The sequence below is a fragment of the Symphalangus syndactylus genome, chromosome 2 (assembly GCF_028878055.3).
Source record: "Symphalangus syndactylus isolate Jambi chromosome 2, NHGRI_mSymSyn1-v2.1_pri, whole genome shotgun sequence".
NCBI classification, from domain to species: Eukaryota; Metazoa; Chordata; class Mammalia; order Primates; family Hylobatidae; genus Symphalangus; species Symphalangus syndactylus.
In genome coordinates this window covers 28,397,894-28,420,749 of record NC_072424.2, presented here as the reverse complement: position 1 = coordinate 28,420,749, position 22,856 = coordinate 28,397,894, and the positions used below count along the sequence as shown (strand labels likewise).

Below are 22,856 nucleotides of genomic sequence, written 5' to 3'. Positions count from 1 at the left end.
GTGAGCCATGATCATGCCACTGCACCCAGCCTGGGCAACAGAGTGGGACCCTGTCTTAAAAAAAAAAAAAAAAATTGCCTGTATCTCAATATAACATGGTTAAATGCAGGTGCGATTACTATTTAAGAGAACCTGGCAAGGAATCTTTAAATAATTTACATAAATAATCCTACCTTAATTTTTCCGTTTTAAAGGATTTTTCCTCTCAGATTGTCATGATTGTATATGCTGTAAATGATCTGCATATTCTTCTTCATAAAAGTGGAAGATTTGTTATTTATTTGTACTTCAATGTGGAAGCATCTTAAACATTAATCCTGTGGCATTTTCTCATCAATAATAAGTTGATCAAATGAGTGACCCAGTCTCAGCAATTTAACATATCATCCCATTCAGCTTTAAATGTATATTTAATCACCTTAGCCCATTTTTCAATCCACAAAAGTAACCTTTCTCATATATCAACAGCTTTCTGGGCCAGTGAACCTTAGAACTTAAGTGCCTTACAAAACATAATGCTTATTAGTTGTGTTTTTTTTTTCCCCTTCCCACCCTCTCTCATTAAATCTACCTTGCTTATGCTTGATGCCTTTAAGGATTTGAGCCCATAGGGTATAATATACTATAGTGCCACGTTGACCATGAAATTTGTTTACTGACCTTAGTATTAACCTAGAACTTTCTTACGCCTCTTTTCATGGTGATGTGGTGTCAGATTACAATTTGATTGGCTTTTAAGATAATTGGTCTTAATTATTTCTAAGTCATTGGTTAATGCAGTGTAAGAACAAGCATTGTTTAAAAAAGAATATAAATGGCTTTTGAGTTTCTTTTCTTAGCATGCAAGTCAGATTAGAGTGAAAGCAAAAGCACATGACACAAAACTGTGTGGTTCGCTAATAGATTGTAGGCTTCCTGTAGCTTAAATTATACAAACCACAGTAAACTGTTACCCAGTGGCAATTTTGATTTCCCTTTTGTATTAGTTGTAATCTGTGATACTTTTATTTAAAGTAAAGCCATGTGTTAAAAGTTTATTAAAACATATATTGTCTTTTTTTAATCTTTCTTCTCTTCACCCCATACATATATATACTCATTCCTTTTAGACCAAGCTCCAGGATAACTTGCCCTGTAACCTTTCAAATAGGCTCCTTTCTCTGAATCTGTAGTATATCTATTAAAACATAATAACAGAGTGTGCTACAATTGTCTCTCCCTCTTCCCTGCCCCAACCCACTAAATTGCTAGTATTTTAGGGTCAGAGACAATGTCTCATTCATTTCTTACATTTTCTACCATGCTACCTGTTCAATTGTAGCATGTAATAGTTGGGGAATGAATAGTTCATAGAATAAATGTATTGAAGAAAAAAGTAGAAAAGAAATATACGGTGAATTGATTTACCAACTCAGAATTTAAATATAAATTTAAAAAACCTAAAATCAAAGTAGGTTATGTGATCAGTACAGCTGTAGGTTGCAGAAAATAAATTGATAATCTACACTTCAGTTATGTTTGGGAGCAGTATGTATGATTCTGTAAACTGCAATCCCTCTAAAATGTACAGAAGAGATACATTTACAGACCAGTTTTGTTTTGGTTTTTGTTACACCTTCTATCATGTTACTGAGTATATAGCAAATCTATCAACCATTGAGTGGAAAAACACATTAAGATACTTTAAGGCAGGCAGAGTTATGCAGGGGTTGAAAGATAAAGATTGGGGGGTAGGGGTGCGGATATCCAAACTTGTCTCTCGCCCTGTCTTGGAAAAAGCTTACTTATCATATCTGAGGACTCTTAAAGCATTAATTTTAGAGGCTGGGATGTGGCTCTTGTCATATACAGGCAGCCCAAGTTCTAGAGCTAGATCTCAGAGAAGCTGAGATTGTTAGTAGGCCTACAAACACATCATGTGGTTTTGTTTGTTTTTAGTTTTTTGTTGTTTTTTTTTTGGGGGGGTGGGGAGCCAGCTTTGCCTCCTACCTATCCGACAGCAGTGTTTGAAGCTAAGTGCTTGAATTTGTTTTAGGAGGATAATTTTTAGAAACATCATGGATAAATACTTAAATTTCCCAAGATTAAAAAAAATTGGGGGAATGGCTTTTACTGGATAAAGTATTTGAAACATAAAACATATTTTTCCAAGTAAAGAGATGTCTCATAGTGGGAAAAAGCAATTTAAAGATGCTTACAGAGCCCCATATCCTTAGATGGAACAGCTCAAAGCAAAAGTAACTTTTTTAACAAATTGCAGGGGAGAGGATTTCAGTCCAGCAAAATAAAAAGGTTCTTTAGGTTTGCTATAGAACATTGTACCTATAATCAACAGTAATGTATACTTAAATTTAAGAGGGTAGATCTCATGTATTCTTACCACAGTTAAAAATAAAAGTTATACCTCAAAGATTTAGAACGTAAAAACAAGTTGCATATGTCATGAATATTTCGTATTTTGTGGCTATATTTCATTTTGTTTTTACTTGTTTTCTATTCCATTTTAGAACTTTTCCGAAAACAGAAATTATTCATGATTGCAGATTTTTTAATGGCACAAATAGATTTATTCTTCACTTTTTATTCTGTGCTTTTTTCTTTTTCATGTACTCTGTGTCTTCACAAGGTGTTAATAAAATGCATAGTTTTCAGAAGTATTATGCCATCAATAGAGTCAAAGCCGTATTATGTCTTTCTACCTCTAGTTTGGCAACCTTGAAGATATAATACAACCTCACTAGTTTGGTTAATTTTTGTCTTAAATGGGGATCATGCCTAATCTTTAGACCTAATGACTTAACTGAATTTCAACCTCAGCTTTAATAAGCTGAACTTATCAATCGTTGTAGGTTATGTTGTTTACATTTTTTTATCCAGAAAAAGCCTATTTTGAACATTAACCATATTTCACTTATCCCCAACCTTGCCTTTTCTATAATTCTTCCTTTTTAAATCCTGGATTACCTGTTTTAACAAATAACCATCTATTACATATTAAATAGGCAAGGGACATTATTCATTTACCATGTATAATTTTGTTTATTTATTTATTTTTAGACGAAGTCTCGCTCTGTCACCCAGGCTGGAGCGCAGTGGTGCGATCTCGGCTCACTGCAAGCTCCGCTTCTTGGGTTCACACCATTCTCCTGCCTCAGCCTCCCGAGTAGCTAGGACTACAGGCGCCTGCCACCACGCCCAGCTGATTTTTTTGTATTTAGTAGAGATCATCATGTTAGCCAGGATGATCTCGATCTCCTGATCTTGTGATCCACCCACCTCAGCCTCCCAAAGTGCTGGGATTACAGGCGTGAGCCACCGCGCCTGGCCACCATGTATAATATTTTTTAAACTCCTTTTTCAACCCCTGGTCTAGGTCCTGAGGGGCCCTGCCCTCAAGTTGCACACTGTATGTGTGAGAGGTATACCCAGGGAACAGTGTAAGGAGTGCTATGTTGGAAGTAAGCCAGAGGGTTGTGGGACTTGAGGCTTTACCGGGTGGAGGCCTGTAGGAGGCTTTTCTTCACAAATCCGTCTTTGCAGGAGAGGCTAAACCAGGGCATCCCTCAAATAGGAAATTATAGAATATAGTCAGAAATGCCTGCAGACAACAGTTGGATTTCACCAACTTGGATAGGCTCTTACTGTCTTCTGAAGCATGAACACCATGGTCAGCATTTTTATCAAGGAGTTATCTATGTGGTATTATCACTTGTGAGAACAGTTAACTGGGGGAACCAAAGCTGTGAGAGAGTAAGAGCTACTCTTGAGCCCTTCTACAGTTCAAGGGACATCTCTGAATTTTAACTATAGGATGGCAGACTGTTTCATGAAGCTTCCTCCTACATAGAACTCACATAACTCTTACACCTTGGCTTTGGTTTACCTTTTGTCCAGGCCTTTTTTTCTCCCCTTGAGTTTTACTCCCTCAGCTGAATCCCACAACTGAGTTTTCTTCAACCTAGAACCTCCATAGTATGTGTAAAATTGGCCTATTGTGAAAATTACCAGGGATGAAAAAATCACTGTTCGACTTATCTCTATTGCCACTAGTTGTATGACCTTATTTGCTTAACCTCTGAGTTTTAGTTTTCTTTTTTTATTTTTTTTTTTGAGACTGAGTCTAGCTCTGTCACCCAGGCTGGAGTGCAGTGGCTCACTCAAGCTCCACCTCCCAGATTCATACCATTCTCCTGCCTCAGCCTCCCGAGTAGCTGGGACTGCAGGCACCCACCACCACACCCAGCTAATTTTTTGTATTTTTAATAGAGACAGGATTTCACCATTTTAGCAGGGATGGTCTTGATCTCCTGACCTCGTGATCCGCCCACCTCAGCCTCCCAAAGTGCTGGGATTACAGGCTTGAGCCACCGCGCCCGGCCCTAGTTTTCTTATCTGTAAAGGAGGCATCATAACAGTACTACCGATAGGGTTGCCGTGGAAGTACATGGAATAAGTATGTAAAGTGCACTGCACAGCAGTCTGAATTATTCCAGTGGCACTTTAACTGCTTAGCAGCATTTAGATCTCTGAGGACACACAAGTTTGCACAGTTGGTTTTTAATCTTTTTAATATTTCATGCATTTTATTCTGATCATCTCCTTGCCCCCTATTTTTCTGTCATTTTGCTTTCTTTTTTGGAGAGTGTTCATTCTTAGTTGTTTTGTTTTTATTATAACTAAATGCCTATTACCATTCAGCACTTACAGATGATTTCAGTGGGCTAAGCTCTAAGCTCTGTGCTATCTGTTGGAATACAAAGGTGCTCCCAACTGAGTAGAGGAACCCATGGAAGCAGCCAGCTTCCCACCCCAGACTGACATGAATTTAACCTGATTTAAACAGTTTAGACAGGACTTTTTTTTCCTTAGCCAGTCTTGTAGTAGGTGGAGAGGTTACTTTCCATAGACATTTCAAGCTAGACTGAATGTCCCACAGAGCTGAAGCTTGCCAAGCAAAGCTCATCTCTGTGGCTGTTTTAAGTCACTAATAGTTATACCACATTTCTAGAAGTTGGTGTCACCATCAGCCAAAGATTAAACTTCTCTCCTCTCCTCTGCCAACCCGATATATCCTTGACCAGATGATGTTTGTTCAAAAGAAAAAGCCCTTTTTTTTTGGTTTTGTGCTTTTCGTCTACCACATGTTTGAGATGCCTAGTAGTTCCTTAACAAATCAAACTTCGTGACTTCAGGATTCATAGCACTTTAGTTAGAGACAGTTTCTCATTGTGCTGGTTTGATTTCTGGCACTTGAAAACATCTCCATTTGGAAGCTTATGGAATGTTTCATTCACTCCCCTATTTGGAGTAGACAGTTTGTCTTCTCTTCATTGATCAAGCCCTAGATCCTAGTGGTGCCCAGAGTGAATGTCCTGTCTATGTTGTATTTGAGAATGTACAGGCATCAGGAGTGCGTGAACTCTTGTGCAGCTGACGTTGATTGGAGGGCAAAAGGGGAAGGTGAAGGCCCTTAAGGACAATGAATTCAGTCATGGGGCTACCTCATTTCCTTTTTTTTTTTTATCTTAAACAAAGCTAAAAGATGTTTTCAATTATTTTGTTTTTAAAATGCTATCTTTTTTCACTAACTTTCATAACAATAACTAATCGCAAGTCATTTTATGTACTGAAAATACAATATGACAAAATGACATTTTACAAAATTTAAATGAAACAAATATTTGAAATAAAATTGGAGTTGGAGGACAGGGAGAGAAGGGGGATAGCATGCTTCATGAGTTGCACACAAGCCCATACTTTAGTTGTTAAGCCTCTGGCACTCAGTAGAGTATTTTTATTTAAAATCCACAAAACTGATGAGGGGGGAGGGAAGGAGAAATTTCATTGCTTGAAAGTTACCCTAGAAGATTGGATCTGTAAATTTACATGAATCCCTGAAACAGGCATGTATGTGAGTGCCAAATAATATCAAGACTAACCAAGAAAAACTTGCTTTTCTGCATGACTGTGGTGAAAGCATTGGTTCCCAACAACTTTCACATTTATAAGGATTTTTTAAAAGGGACTAACTACACATTGGGCAAGTAGCTGTGTAGTCCGGAGTATTGGCTGGATTTAACATACTGAGGGCATGCGGATTCCTAAGAATGTCACACCTTGTCTATGCCAATAAATCAGTGTCTATTCTTGATACTAAATCTGGTATCATTGGCAGATTTTCTCTTTATTGGAAGGGTGATATTCAGAAGGGAGAATATTTTTTCATGTATTTTGCTCTCTCTGTGATTGGGGTGTTTTTATGGTTTTTTGTTCTTTTGTTTTGTTTTGTTTTAAAGCTATGAAATAATACTGGCAAGTCCCAAGAAAACTAGATCTGGATTTCATTTTGTCTCTTCAACTCTATGTGATCTTGCGCACATTCCTGACATGTTACAAACAGCTTGTGTCTCTGAATGTGCAGTATCAATTTTCAGTGGTGAAAGCCCCAAAAGGAAACAGATTGATTCTTCCATGCACAAACAGCTGGGCAGTTGTGGATGGAATTAATTGCTGATATATATTGGCTGTGTTTTTCTTCCTTGTCATTTCCTTTGCAGCTGTGAAAGTGAAGTTTGACTTGAAAACACATTCTGCCAGTGCAAATCCAAAAAGTATCAAGACAGGATTCTTCTACTATAATAACCAACTGGTAACTTTGAATTGTTAGTTTGAGGGGGAGATGAGGAAGAGATAGTAGATAATCATAATTACATAGATGGTTGAAAAAATAAATCAGGCTGTTAGACTATGAGAAGAGTATGTTGGAATGGTTAATTTATCATGTGGCAGGAGTGACCTCATAATCCAACAAAGGCAAGATCAATCAACAGACCCTCACTAAGGTCCTGAGAGAGGATGTTCTAGGCCATCTCTCAAAATATTGAAATGTTCAATACTCCAAACTGATTTATTGTTCCAATGTGAGAGAGTAGCTCTTGGTTAGAGTAACGTGACAACATGAATCATTAAAAATAATATTTTCCTGGTGTTCTCTCAAATCCTTTTCCATTGTTCATTTTAAATTCTTTGTAAACAATTATATAGTTTTTTATACGCTTATTTTACTCAAACTTTAATTTTATGATTATAGGAATTCAATTAAAAATAACTCTTGGTTGTGTTTCTGAATATGCATATACAGAAAATAGTATTGGTTAAAATCACTTTGAATAATTATCAGATGTTCGATAATAGTTTCAATAACTGATAAATTATTTTAGATCCTATTAATTTGTACAGTATTTACACATACTGTGGAAAACTTTTTAAAATAAAATTCCTACAAAATTATTGAAAAAGTGGGTGAGTATAAAATTTTTAAAAGTATGGTATGTGTAATAATTTTTTTTTTACATGTACATTTCAATATTCTACCAAAGCAACTCCATAAATGACATCTTATTTTGAAAGGAACTATTGCTAGTTGATAATAAAATGTTTTTATTGTTTGTGCATTGCTAGAACTAGAGCACTGGTGAGGAGAGAAAGAGGTAATTTGTGTTCATGTTCAGGACCTCTGGAAACAGGCTGAAGTAATGTTTTAGAATGAGCAATGCTTCTGACACCTTGAGATATGTAAAAGCTGCTGTTGCTAAACTTAGAAGTTGGCATGGTTGGACTTCCTTTATAGTACTCCACTTCCATCTAACATTGTGTTGGTTGAACTGTGTGATCTGTCTTGCGTTTTATCTTTACTTTCTTCACAAACAAGAAATGAGAATACATTTTACTTCAAGGCAGGAAAGCTGATCTACAAACGTGAACTCTCCCCCACTTTTTTAGGAGGACTAATCAATTAATTGTGACTCTGAGGCTCTGAAAAATGTGTGGCAATATTAACGTGCAGTTTGCTCTCACTGAAGTCTGCCTGGGTGTGTTGTTTCCCCCAGAGTGAGCTCCACCCTTGCTCTAACCACATTGAGTGTGGATATCTTGCTCTTTAAAACAAAGTTCATTTTTAGGGCAGTATTGCAACAGAATTGCCATACAAAAACCAGCTTAAGAAATTTACAGCCCTTCAATTTTTTTGTAAGTAATGGATTGTCTATTGTAATACTGATTGCTCACAGCTTAAGGGGAAACACAGATAAGATAGATGGTTAAGCTTTGTGCCAGCTGCTGGTAACATTGCAATATTCTTCTTTGGGAGGAGCCTCTGGCTTTATCACTCAACTAAGTTTTTTTTCTTTTAGTTCACTTGTCTGCTTTTTTTTTCTTTCCGTTTCTTAAACAGTTTACTGAATTGTTATTTTTAACGATTTTGGGGATGACACTGACTGTTCAAATGAAGGCAAATAGTATTCCCCCAAATGTGCTGGTTATTTAACTTGAAAATGCTTGAAGTAGTGTTTTGTACTGAATTTATTGGACCCATTAATAGCATAATCTGGCAATACTGTATTTCGAGACATCGTGACATGAACTTTGTGTGTAAGAGTGGGTTCATTGAATTAAAAAAAAGGCAGCATCTAAAGAGCCTTTTATTTCTGTCATAATGATGCTTTGTCCTGTTGCTGTTGGGTATTTGTCAGAAGAGTTGGGGCAGGCTGCAGCCCAAAGTTCTGTTCCATGCCTCATCAGTTCCGTGCCTCTGTGTTCTTTCTAGAGTTTGTGACGTGAATGGTGAGTTGAACTATAGGAGAATTATTGTTGTTCATTGAGGTCCATGTTCAGCAATTTTTTTTTTTTTTTGCAACTGGGTTCTGTCTGATCTTTTTTCCCCCTCACACACTTTCTCTTTGTACCTGAGTTTTAAATGCCTTTGGAGTGTTTAATTATTCACTGACTGAAGTGGGCATGTGGAGAGAGAGAGGCTGTGCTTTGTGTTATCGATACTCTCTGGTGTGTGGTCACGTGTACACTTTGGGTAGACACTCATTTGGTGCAAGCAAATTGAACAACTGCCTCTGTTGAAATCAAAGCTGAATGTTGAAAATGGCTAATTTCTGTAAAGCTTGCAGGGGTGACATTGTGTCATCCTTTTTGAACTAAGACTTCTTAGCATCTGCTTGCTTCAGCTTCCTCCTTTTTACTTGGTAGTAATTGGATTTAGCTGTCCTCTAACTTCATAAGGATGTAAGAATAAAGCACAGGTGTGGTATCATAGCAAAAAGCGCTAGCCTGGGAATCAAGAGACTGTTTTACCTCTTTGGACATTAGTTTCTTTACCTATACAATTAGGAATTTGGGTTAGCCTCCTCTAAGATCTTTTCTAGCTTTGAGTACGCTAATTTTCTTTGTGAAGACACATGACTATTCCAGCAATGCTAAAGGGAATATACTAGAATTGAGAGAAAAATGTTTGGATGTTAACTCAGTCATTCTTATAAGTGACATGAAAACTAAAGCTTTACTTTAAGAAGTTGTGTCTGTCAGGAATTTTGAAATTTACTTTTTAATATCTGAGTAGTAGAACTAGCTATATAAATCATCTCATCAGCATTTTCAAGTTGAAATTAGGTCAACCTCCTGCCACAAGTGTTTTCGTGGACCTTTCCTTAAACATTGGCTACTCAGTGTACAGCTATTAGTTGTGTAGCCTTGGGTAAAAGTGGCTTTCAAACTTTTTTCAGTATATTTTGCATCATGACCCAATCATGACACACATGAACCACTTTACGTCTCTGAAATAAATTTCTCTTACAACACAGAAAACGCTATTTTCTGTTCTGTTTCATTTCAAAAAATATTGGTTACATTGTACTATCCCTTTAAACTCTGGAGGAATACAGTTAAACTTCGACTTTTACAGTTAAGCTGGAGCAAAGCTTGCCAACGAATTTGCTGTTAAATATTGAAATTAGAAGATTTTTAAATAGATTTTTATTTGGAACTTTAATAGAAAATCATAGTTAATATCTCCAATAATACTCTATCTTTTCCTAAGTACATAATATAAAGAAAATGGAATATTTTTTTACCAAGCCCTGTGCATCTGCCCCTCAATCTCCTCCTGTTTACTCCAGTCTGCTATGCAAGCTTTGTCTTATTTATGCATACCCTATTAGTGAGAACTAATACACATACCGTGACATGAAAAGCATTGAGAGGGCTTTTCTAGGGAACTAGATATAATGTGTCATGTACATTAGATATACAGTGTCAAATTACCATTGATAAACCCTTTCTTTATCTTCATCACCAGAGTTATCTCCCAGAGCTCCACGGAATTTCCTTTCTCTGCTTTAATGTACTTTTAAAAGGTAATTTTACTAAAAAATGCATATGGTAAAAAGATGAAATAATATAAAAGGGCATGTGACAAAATGTTTTTCCCACCCTAATCCCTCAGCCCCACTCCCCAGAGGGGAATTTATTTTTCAAAAAAATGTCGATGAGAGAGAGAGACAGAGAGAGTGTGTGTGTGTGTGTGTGTGTGTGTGTGTGTGTGTGTGTGTGTGAGATCTACCTGAATATCTTTTTAATCCATATAAAATTATACCATGCATACCATTATGTATCTACTCTTTTCTTTTTTTTTTTTTTTTTGAGACAGAGTCTCGCTTTGTCGCCTAGGTTGGAGTGTAGTGGTGCGATCTTGGTTCACTGCAACCTCTGCCTTCCAGGTTCAAGGGATTCTCCTGCCTTAGCCTCCTGAGTAGCTGGGATTACAGCTCGGCTAATTGTTGTATTTTTAGTAGAGATGGGGTTTCACCATGTTGGCCGGGCTGGTCTCAAAACTCCTGACCTCAAGTGATCCACCTGCCTCAGCCTCCCAGAGTGCTGGGATTGCAGGCATGAGCCACTGCACCCAGCCTACTTCATTCTTTTTAATGGCTTTATAGTACTTTATTGTGTGGATGGATGTACTGTAACTCAGTTATTTCTTCTTTGATGGATATTTGGATCATTTCCAAGTTTGTTCCCATTCCCTCTCCATCAGACGTACTTACGCTATCAGTCTTCTCCTACCTCCATTTTGGGATAGAACCCAGAACTCGGGTACTATAGGGAAGGTATAATAGTGCTGTGTGGAAATAGAAAATTCCCTCACCAACTTCTATTTATCAGACTAGGGCTCCAAAAGTAGGCCGCACTATCCCAGGCATTCATGGGTTGGCCGGGGGGGGCGGGTAAGAACTGCCCCAGGAGGAAGTCATTTCTCCTCAGAGCAGTGAAAGAGCATTGGGTTCAAAGTTGGGTAACTTGGGTGTGGTATTGGGGTGGGTCACCTGACCTCCTTGAATGCTCAGTTTTACCATCTATAAAATGAGAGATTGAAATAGATGAGTTTTAATGTCCCATCCAACTTCCATATTTATGTAGTATTTTTGTTGGAATATTGATTTAAACTGGATAACCCAAATTATATGACGTTTCTCGTATTTAAATTAAAAACATCTTTTGTATATATTGTGTGGTCTGTAATTTATTTGACCTTCCATATGGCCTAAGCTATTTAAAGTTTAAGAATGTAAAAAAGGAAAGTTGAATATCATTCTATATTTTACGTAAACTATCCATTTCTAAAAAGTCAATTTCAAAAGTATAAAACCCATTCCAGAATTAAAAGCAAATCCTTTTTATCAAGCTTGAATACTTGAGGAAGAAGATTGTGAGGTTATGTTTGTTTTTAAAATGGATCCTTATAATTTTCAGTGAGTCCGACCATTCAGAAGTAATCCTAGGGCTTTGAAACTTGGCTTCAGGTTTCTTGTTTAAACTGTTTGCACATTCTAGCCCTTTAATCCATCTCCTTGTTTCGTTAAATGCTAAAACTGACATTATTTAACTAAAGTTTTCAGATTTGATGCTGAGGAAGCTGCTTTAGAGGTGAACTATATCCTGCCGGAAGAGTTACAAAGTTACATGGCAAAGTTATAAAGTAACAAAAGCAGTATTTTTGCTGCATCACACATAGGATATTTAGCATTGGGTAGCATTGCCTGTTTCACAGTTTTCGTTTCATAATTCAATCAAATGACAGCTGTTCTAAAGATAAAATGATGTAAGGACTTCATTTAGTTTGTGTGATTACAACTGGAAGATAAAAGACGTTTTCTTGGCCAGAAGGTAGGAGAGTTTGTATGTTTGTGTGGTGGTTACCTTAGTTTCTTGGCAGAAGGCTTAATATAACTTGAATATACTTTTCTATAATCTGAGAATCTGAGATATTATTTATTATTCAAATAATGCTAGATAATTATTAGTATTCCTTGTTAATTTTCATACACATTTTTTGACATACAATTCCACTTAGCAAAATGTATCGAAGACCTTCTAGCAGCCAAGCACTGAATTAAATGCTGGGAGTACCTAAGTAACTGAGACAGTCTTGCTTAGAATCCTCTAAAATGACAACTGCTCCTGTTTCTTGCGTTGTTGGAGCTTTCTCATATCCACTGGTGATTGGAACTTGGCAAAAAAAAAAAAAATTATTTAAATTCGAATCTGTGAAAATAGATGAAAAGTATGTTTTCAGTGTTTAAAATGGAGGTCTTAATGTCTTAGTACAGTGTCAGTTACTTTGGAGGCACACTCTTCTGTATGAGGCTCTGCTGGTGACATCAGTTTCTAACTAATTGAACTCTAAGTAATGCTGTGGTGCTTGGACTAACTAATTGAGCCTAAATTTTTGTCTACTAAAACGTATCTGATGTATGAAAATCTGTTGCAATTATTGTGCTTCACATATTACGATTTTTTAACAATTGCTTATATGAAACCACGCTTGAAAATGGTCACACACTGTTTTGAAGATACATCCTGATGGCTTCTTTGTCAAATTACCCTATCCATTGTGGCATATATAACTAAGGAAATTCTTCATAGTTAGAAATATACAGGATGCTGCTGTCTGCAGGATGTTGAACAAACTTTGTCTAAAGCATTTGAAGCCATTTTAGGAAAACAGTCCTATGGTAGCAAAGTCAGTCAAATAGATTGTAGTTTGAGCTGAAACAGACATTTTAAACGAGAGAGGGGGAAGTCTCATTACCCTGGTCTGTTACGCAGTCCCAGAAGGCACTGCTGTTTCTCTTTTGGAGCCCAGCATTTGGCTAGGGTCCTGTGACACACAGTGGGAATTCACTTCCTATCAGGAAATGCTGTTTTTCAATGTATTATCTTGCTGAGACAACCACAGTGAACAATAGGCTATTAACGTTTTAGAACAACAAGTGTCATGACTAAGCCAATATTTGCTTTGTTTTGAGTATCACTCTTAAAAAAAAAAAAAAGCTTTGGCTGAGCTTCAGAATACATTTGACCATCAGTAACTGTTGGGCATAAAAGTCATGACAGTTAAAAAGATCAGAAAAAAATGCTTTAATAGTGGTTATGACCTTTTGCAGGCTTAGCTTACTCTACACACTTCCTGTCCTTAGATGAGAATGAATTATTTTAAACATACCTTTTGGGTATGAAAAATGTCCATTTAAAGACCTATTTTGAGTTTTGGAAGCCACAAATTCAAGTTCTATAAAACATTAAACTGTCTTACGAGATAGCTTATTTGGTTTACTTCTCTCCACAATTATTAATAAACTGGAAAGTCCTTAAGGGCAGGAATCAGAGCTGTGCCTTAAATAGTCATTATAGCCTTTTCCTAACACCTGAATTAGCATTTGCTGATTGATTGGATCAGTAGTTTCTTTGGTGTTTGAAGATAACATTTTTGTATCATTATTTGTACCTGGTCTCAAAACATGGCAGTAAATATAGATTTTTAGAAATTGCTCTTTTTATGTATGTATTTACTTATTTTAAGTATTTCCAGATACCGATAATGCTCTTCTCATAAGACATTTCATATTCAGGTCACAATATTCATTACCTCAACCATCTTGGATACTTGGCCAGTCTTATCAAACCACGAATAGCCCAGTTTTCAGAGTTTGCTCTAGATTCCCTGTCCTGGTTTATTCTAAGACAAGTAGAGAATGGGGGTATTATGAGTCAAGAGCCTTACTCACCTCAGTGAGTTAATAAACCCTTATTGAGTAACTCTAAGTGGACAGTAAAGAAAGGAAAAAATATTGACCCAGTTACTTGGAGCCAACAGACATACTCAAATAATTAAACGGCAATACAGACTATGACAAAGTGCTTTTAACACTAAGGTTGCGGGGAGAGCTACGATGGAGGAACTTAGGAAAGTCACTATGGAAGCGGTTGGCTTTTGAATAAGAATTCAAAGTATAGACAAATACTGGATGGATGGATGGAGATGAGAGGGGAAAACAGTCCAAGTGTATAAGATACGGTGAGCATCCTGGCTAACACGGTGAAACCCCGTCTCTACTAAAAATACAAAAAATTAGCCGGGCATAGTGGTGGGCGCCTGTAGTCCCAGCTACTCAGGAGGCTGAGGCAGGAGAATGGAGTGAACCCGGGAGGCGGAGCTTGCAGTGAGCCGAGATCATGCCACTGCACTCCAGCCTGGGTGACAGAGCAAGACTCGGTCTCAAAAAAAAAAAAAAAGAAAGAAAAAAGAAAAAGAAGTATAGTGAGCAAAGCAACAATCAGGGGGATGGCTTTTTTTTAGGAAGAGTCATTTCCCTCTAAACCTAATAGGGATAGACTTTGAAGTCTTTCCTATCGTTTTTTCAGAGCCTGAATTTTAGAAGCCCCAGGCTGATAGCTAAGTATTCTTTAAAGATGGGACTTCCTGGATGCTTTTTTATTTCCTTGGAGGAAGGACTGAGGAAATGGTGTTTTTGGAAAACTATAGTAGTTGGCTTTGTGCTTCTTTGTTGCAACCAAGGATCCCAGGGTTGTAGTACTCTTACTACCTTTTAAAGGTTTAAAATAACACTTTCTAGCACTTTACAACTTGACAGAACCTTTCCTAGACAATAGAGATCAAAAGTAGACACAAAATATTTACCAAACTCTGGAGAGCTACTTAAGTTACTAAGCTCCTCATAGATAGCTTTTTATTTGACAATAAAGTACTTGATGTAGGCTTTAAGTCCAGCTAAATAGACCCTATAGAACTAAGCTGTGAGTCTAGTCTTTGTGAGCCTCAGAAAAACAAGAGTCCTACTTCAAGCTGGAATTTAAAACATAGCAAGCAATTTCAGTGGACCTTTCAGGCATGTGTGAGTGGGCACAAAAAGCTGAGTCATGAAGTTTACTCTTCCTGGTGAATTACCATGAAAGCTTGAAAGAAAAGCACTCTCATTATTTTAAAATAGTAAAAATTGTTTTAGATTCTTATGGAAATAACACCAACAAAATGTTTTGTATATTAATCATGAGCAAATACCTACAAACCCCTTAAAATCAAGAAATTGTAACATGAGGCATTACCTGGCTTTTTAAAAATAAAAGTTAACAGTTTATTTAATGTACAGTAGCACCTGAAATGTGCTTAAAATTGTGCTTACCAAAATCTTTAGTTAAATAAATTTCTAAGTGCAGTTCATGTTTTAAATTTTTCTTATATGAACAGATCATATGGTCTACAGTCTTATGTATCTCATTCTAATCTAGATAAAGTGAAAAGTATTGGGTAAGATAAATTGAGGGACTTGGGACACGTCACTCTCTCTCTTAGTATCTGTTCTACCTTTCTCCATATGAGAAATGAGGTAGAATAAGATTTGATAATATCTTACATCCTTTTAAGCTCTAACACCTTTAAATTCTAAGGATACTATTCCTCTTTTTGCTCTCATTAGGTAATATCAGGGAAAAACTCCTCTTGTTGGAAGAGTTCTTAGTTGTATTTACAAAGCAATGTTGTTTCTCAACAACCCTAAAAAAGGTATGAAAGTTATTCTTCGTTGTTTTAAAGTCTGCATTTCTTTTGTTTTTGATAAACTTTCCTCCATAAATTAAATAGTTAATTATCTCTTTTTCCTGAATTTGATATTAGACTTCTCAGGTCTTTTGCCAGATTTTCTCATTTTTTATTGAGAGTTCAGTTTCTAGCAGTGGACTGGAGACTTAGGTTGTTTTCTCTTTATCTTCTCATTATTTCCAGTTTCTTCATGTTAGAAATAATTTTAGTCCCCCCCCTTTTTTTTTTATATGAATTAGTTTGGTGTCATAAAATATCAATGTATGCATACATTTTTAGAATTCTTATTCATATCAACTAGGCCTACTTTTCAAAGCTAAATCCTGTTTTATCAGGACAGAGCCTAGACCTCTTTAAATGCACCCACAAGCTTGCATGGCAGTTAATGTCCAACACAGTTCAAAATGAAATAATGGGGCATATATAATCCGGAGACCAGGATCTAGAGAACTTTTTCTGAAGTTCATAATTATAGTTTAGATTACACTTTGTTGAAGATTTAATTTGGTGAATACCCAGGGGATTTTACTGACTGGAATCCAGGTAAACAGTCAGGAGCAGATTCCCAGAAATGGGCAATAGTGTGTCCGGAATTGGTGGGTTCTTGGTCTCACTGACTTCAAGAATGAAGCCGCGGACCCTCGCGGGGAGTGTTACAGCTCTTAAGGTGGCGCGTCTGGAGTTTGTTCCGAACTTCTGATGTTCGGATGTGTTCGGAGTTTTCTTCCTTCTGCTGGGTTCGTGGTCTTGCTGGCTCAGGAGTGAAGCTGTAGACCTTCGCGGTGAGTGTTACAGCTCATAAAAGCAGTGTGGACCCAAAGAGTGAGCAGTAGCAAGATTTATTGCAAACAGCAAAAGAACAAAGCTTCCACAGTGTGGAAGGGGACCCGAGCGGGTTGCCACTGCTGGCTCGGGCAGCCTGCTTTTATTCTCTTATCTGGCCCCACCCACATCCTGCTGATTGGTAGAGCAAAGTGGTCTGTTTTGGCAGGGCGCTGATTGGTGCGTTTGCAATCCCTGAGCTAGACACAAAGGTTCTCCACGTCCCCACTAGATTAGCTAGATACAGAGTATGGACACAAAGGTTCTCCCAAGTCCCCACCAGAATAGCCACAGAGTGTCGATTGGTGCATTCACAAACCCTGAGCTAGACACAGGGTGCTGGTTGGTGTGTTTACAATCCCTGAGCTAGACACAAAGGTTCTCCACATCCCCACTAGATTAGCTAGATACAGAGTGTCAACACAAAGGTTCTCCAAGTCCCCACCAGAGTAGCTACAGAGTGTCGATTGGTGCATTCACAAACCCTGAGCTAGACACAGGGTGCTGATTGGTGTGTTTACAAACCTTGAGCTAGATACAGAGTGCCGATTGGTGTATTTACAATCCCTGAGCTAGACATAAAGGTTCTCCAAGGCCCCACCAGAGTAGCTAGATACAGAGTGTCGATTGGTGCGTTCACAAACCCTGAGCTAGACACAGGGTGCTGATTGGTGTGTTTACAAACCTTGAGCTAGATACAGAGTGCCGATTGGTGTATTTACAATCCCTGAGCTAGACATAAAGGTTCTCCAAGGCCCCACTAGAGTAGCTAGATACAGAGTGTCGACTGGTGCATTCACAAACCCTGAGCTAGACACAGGGTGCTGATTGGTGTATTTACAATCCCTGAGCTAGACATAAAGGTTCTCCACGTCCCCACCAGACTCAGGAGCCCAGCTGGCTTCACCCAGTGGATCCCGCACCGGGGCTGCAGGTGGAGCTGCCTGCCAGTCCCATGCCGTGCACCTGTACTCCTCAGCCCTTGGGTGGTCGATGGGACTGGGCGCTGTGTAGCAGGGGGTGGCACTCATCGGGGAGGCTCGGGCCACACAGGAGCCCACGGAGGGGGTGGGGGGCTCAGGCATGGTGGGCTGCAGGTCCCAAGCCCTGCCCCCCAGGAAGACAGCTAAGGCCCAGTGAGAAATCGAGTGCAGCGCCAGCGGGCTGGCACTGCTGGGGGACCCAGTACACCCTCTGCAGCCGCTGGCCTGGGTGCTGAGCCCCTCATTGCCCGGGGCCGGCAGGGCCGGCCGGCTGCTCCGAGTGTGGGGCCCGCCAAGCCCAGCTCACCCAGAACTCCAGCTGGCCCGCAAGCGCCACTCGCAGCCCCGATTCCCACTCGCTCCTCTCCCTCCACACCTCCCTGCAAGCTGAGGAAGCAGGCTCCGGCCTTGGCCAGCCCAGAAAGGGGCTCCCACAGTGCAGCAGTGGGCTGAAGGGCTCCTTAAGTGGCACCAAAGTGGGAGCCCAGGCAGAGGAGGCCCCGAGAGCGAGTGAGGGCTGTAAGAACTGCCAGCACGCTGTCACCTCTCAATAGGAATGAGTCCAGGTATGTGAAAAGTCAATATGAGTGAGATTCAGTAGGTGTCAAAGTGGTAGCACATAGGCAGTTTAGGGACAGGGAATTTTTGGTAAAGGGTGGTGATTGGTAGAAGTCCAGATCCAATCAGTACCAGGGAGATCTGCATGGCATCAGAGATCTACTGCCGTATGCAAAGATGTGAGCTATCAGGTGACCTCAGGGAACAGTGGCAAATGATAGAAGAGTCTAAGACTGAGACGTGGGTCCTAGGGTTCAGGCATAGACCTTCAATTGTAAAAGTATTTGAAGTTACCTGATAGAGAAACAAGAAAGTGAATTAGGCTGCTTGAGAGTGAGTGGAGTGGCTCAGAGTTTAATGATTAAGAAACAGACTTGGGCCGGGCATGGTGGCTCACACCTGTAATCCCAGCGCTTTGGGAGGCCGAGGCGGGCAGATCACCTGAGGTCGGGAGTTCGAGTCCAGCCTGACTAACATGGAGAAACCCCTTCTCTACTAAAAATACAAAATTAGCTGGGCATGGTGTTACAAGCCTGTAATCCCAGCTACTAGGACAGCGGAAGCACGAGAATCGCTTGAACCTGGGAGGTGGAGGTTTCAGTAAGCCGAGATCGCACCATCGCACTCCAGCCTGGGTGACAGAGCGAAACTCCGTCTAAGAAACAAAAAGAAAAATTGTGGGCGCAGTAGCTCACGCCTGTAATTCTAGCACTTTGGGAGGCCGAGGTGAGCGGATCACGAGGTCAGGAGATCGAGACCATCCTGGCCAACAGAGTGAAACCTCATCTCTACTAAATATACAAAAATTAGCTGGGCATGGTGGCATGTGCCTGTAGTCCCAGCTACTCAGGAGGCTGAGGCGGGAGAATCGCTTGAACCCAGAAGGTAGAGGTTGCAGTGAGCCGAGATCATGCCACTGCACTTCAGCCTGGGGACAGAGTGAGACTCCATCTCCAAAACAACAACAAAAAGCAGGCTTGATATGGTTTGGATTTGTGTCCTTACCCAAATCTCATATTAAATTGTGATTCCAAGTATTGGAGGTGGGGTCTGGCAGGAGTTGATTGGATCATGAGGGTTGTTTCTAATGGTTTAGTACCATCCCCCTAGTGTTGTCTCGTGATAGAGTTCTCACAAGATCTTGTTGGTTCAAAGTGTGTATGTAGCACCTCCTCTTTCGTTCGCTTGCTCTCCTGCCACCATGCGAAGACATGCTTGCTTCCCCTTCACCCTTCTGCCGTGATTGTAGGTTTCCTGAGGCCTCTCCAGCCAAGCTTCCTGTATAGCCTGTGGAACTGTGGTAAATTAAACCTCTTTATAGATTACTTAGTCTCAGGTAGTTCTTTACATCAGTGTCAGAACATCAGAGCGGGAACAACTGTAAGACTGACTTGATGCTGAGATGCTGAACTAGTTTCTTAGGGTTTCTCATAATCCAGGGGTCCCAGAGCCTGGCATGAACCTGCAAGGTGTTGGTTCAGCGGTCTCCAATGTGAGTAGAATAGCAGAAATGCAGCATGTATGTACACATGGCAAGAAACCCACTCGCCTTAGAAAGTGGCTTTTATTTTTTTTGTTTTTTTGAGACTGAGTCTGGCTTTGTCACCCAGGCTGGAGTGCAGTGGCACGCCATCTCAGCTCACTGCAACCTCTGCCTCCCAGGTTCCAGCAATTCTCCTGCCTCAGCCTTCCAAGTAGCTGGGATTACAGGCACCCACCACGCCTGGCTAATTTTTGTATTTTTAATAGGGATGGAGTTTAGTAGAGATGTTGGCCAGGCTGGTCTTGAACTCCTGACCTCAAGTGATCCACCTGCCTTGGCCTCTCAAATTGCTGGGATTACAGGCATGAGTTACCACACCTGGCCCTGAGCAAGTGGCTTTTAAGTCCACCCTTGCTTAAGTGAAAATATATTCCATAGTATTTTATGATTTAGTAACTGCGTTAACAGTGTTTCTGCTATGATGGAAGCAGTAGAGCCTGCTGCGTCTTTAATTTGTGGTTGGCCTTCATTATGAATCTTCAGTTTTACAAAGAAATGTTTGTTCATTTGATGTGACAAGAATGTTCATATTTTTCTTGCTTTAGATTTCCTTGGAAACACTGACTGACAGGGTTTCCACATGCCATTGTGGAAAACCAGAATGTTGCATTGTACTTATGTATATCAGATGTCTTGTTCAGGTTAGTGTTTTGACGATTTGTTATTTCTGAAGAGCTGACATTGATTCTGCAAAGGTGTGCTATCTATTCACACTGTTGATGGTAAAATGCTTTCAAAAATAGATATTAGGATGGAAATTCCTTTGGAACAGTGTATGTTTTAGTTTCCTAGAACTGCTGTAACAAAGTATTGTAATCCCGGTGGCTAAAAACAACAGCTCTATTCTCTTACAGTTCTGGAGGCCAGAGGTCCAAAATCAAGGTGTTGGCAGGATTGGTTCGTTCTGAGGGGTCTGAGGGAAAAATCTATTCCATGCCCCTCCCCGGGCTTCTCATGGTTCCCAGCTTGCAGCTTGGTCCCTAGGCATGTGCTGCAGCATTTCAGTCCCTGTCCTGTTATCACAGGGCTTTTTTCTTCCTGTGTGTCTTTTCTGTTACGTTGTCCAAATCTCTCTCACTTTCCTCTTATAAAGATACTAGTCGTTGGATTTAGGACTCACCCTAATCCAGTATGATCTCATCTTAATTTGATCTACAAACCCTATTTTTAAATAGGCCACATTGTGAGTTTCTGGGGACATGAATTTTTAGGGAAGACACTATTCAACAACTATAGTATGGTAGTATGGCTGAATGTCAGTCTTTAGATTTAAAAGATGATTCATTTGAAAAAGCCAGTTTTTGACAAATCCATTTTGAGAAACAGATTTCTGAGATTGATAAAAATCTCTTTTCGTGAACTTCCACTTAAAACCATTAACCAATTGCTGAAGTGGCAGGTTATAACCAAAAAGTATTTTTGAAAGTAATTTTCAAGGACCATTATCTGTGCTTAATAAGATGCATTTTCATGGCACAATATTAGGCGTTTCGTAAAGAAAACAGATCAAGTTGTGATGATCTTGAAATGTTCCTTAGCAGCCAAAATCTGAAGGCAGAAACTCCTCCTTCAAATCAGACTGCTTTGCAGTTGCAGTGTGTTGAGTTACCTACAGTTTTTGGATTGACTTTTGCAGCTGTATTTTATAAGTTATGAAAGCCAAAAGTCTTTAGCTTGAATATCTGAAATAGTAGATCAAAATGAACTCTTGGTAATTATGCCCTGTGGTTCTTTAATATTTTTTTGTGTATTTTCCTCCAATTTTTAAAATAAGGAACTTTGTCTCATTTTTTATGTCTTTCCATCCCTCCCTTTCCCCCACCGTGGCACGTCACAATGACTGTATTAGGAATGGAACACAGAAATAGAGCCCGTGGTAACAAATCCGTTTCCTAGACTAGCTTTTCCAGTGCATATTTTGCAGACTCAGCTCATTTTTAATAATAAGCTTTGTTGGATTATTTGCATTTCTTCAGTTAAAATCTAATTTCAGCTTGTGAAATAGGTAGATGTAAGATTGGAATTTGGGGAAGTTAAATTTCTTATATTATTTGTATTTGAATATTCATTTTAGAAAAGGTCCACTTAGATTTGTAGAGTGGGTATGCAGTAAAGTATGAAGTATATGAGAGTTGATGTTTCTTTAAAAAATAAAAATTAAAAAAAAAAAAGCTTTTTGCCTAGAAAGACTACCAAAGAAGAGTCAGAGACTTAAGGTATCTCCTGAAATTGAGAGCAATGAGTGTTTATTTAAAAATAATTTCTAGTGATTCCTCTTTTTAAAACCTCTCATTTATCATGAGCTGTCAAGTTCTGGGTAGTTTCCTGGATCTCAGTTTTAAAATTTTCTCTAATAGGAGGGAACTCAACAGAAACTAAATGTCTGAGACGCACATCCAAGTAATCAATCCACTAGTCTCTGTCAGCTTTCTTTAAGGAAGGGGTTGGGATGTGGGGTGGGGAACCCTTCATTTTTTTCTCAACCATTTTCCAAAACTCCATGTTGAAGACAAATGGTGACTAAGGGAATATATATAGAATGTTCATCATATTTTGTAGAAAGGAGAGTAAAGGCACACCAAGGCCATGTGTCTTTGGGTTCTGTAAGATACTTGAGGGATTGCCTTTCTGTGGTTGTTTTACTCATTTCATAGGAAAATATATATATATATGTACACACACATGTGTACATATGATACATGTTTATAATATATATGATATATGTATAAAATGTTTCATATTTACTTTTCCAAATGGTTTATGTTGGGAACAATTCAAGTTAATGTTAGATAATGACTAATGATTGAGTTTGGACTTGAAGAAATACTTTCTCTGAACTTTCTGTACATGTTTTCAACTTTGTAACCCTGCCCCTTGTATGGCCATTGTAATTGGTAAATTTGACCTAATTATAATAAAGATTTTTATTTCAAGTTACCAATGAATGTTATTTTCACCTCTACCAATGTCTAAGCAAGTAACTGCCTCTCTTCCTCTTCCAGTCCCCACCATCACCTCAAGTACAGAAATCTGTTTTCCTCACTGTTCCTTGTAACAGGTAACGTAGATCAATAAAATATCCTTCATCGTTAGTGACACAGAGGTTAGATTGATCCTCAGCATTGTCCAACTCTGTCTTTAGTCTTTGAATCACCCTGTTGAATGATTATATTGACATAACAAGCACCTACTTGACTTTTTTTTT

At 39.0% G+C, this 22,856-nt stretch overlaps 1 protein-coding gene across 17 annotated transcripts in view; it reads left to right on the top strand.

Moving 5' to 3' along the window:
- ADD3 (adducin 3) overlaps nt 1-22,856 on the top strand; it is a 134,244-nt gene that overhangs the window by 65,549 nt on the left and 45,839 nt on the right. Inside the window, exons 1-2 of one of the 17 annotated variants that reach the window (XM_063626165.1) lie at nt 7,900-8,028; nt 10,145-10,202. The exons of 8 other annotated variants lie outside the window; for them this stretch is intronic. The gene's annotated coding sequence lies outside the window, so the exon portion shown is untranslated. Of the gene's footprint in view, nt 1-7,698; nt 8,029-8,588; nt 8,623-10,144; nt 10,203-15,628; nt 15,710-20,196; nt 20,293-22,653; nt 22,710-22,856 lie in introns of those variants that run through there. 8 more of the 17 variants (XM_063626111.1, XM_063626121.1, XM_063626137.1 and 5 more) reach the window with 8 other exon arrangements.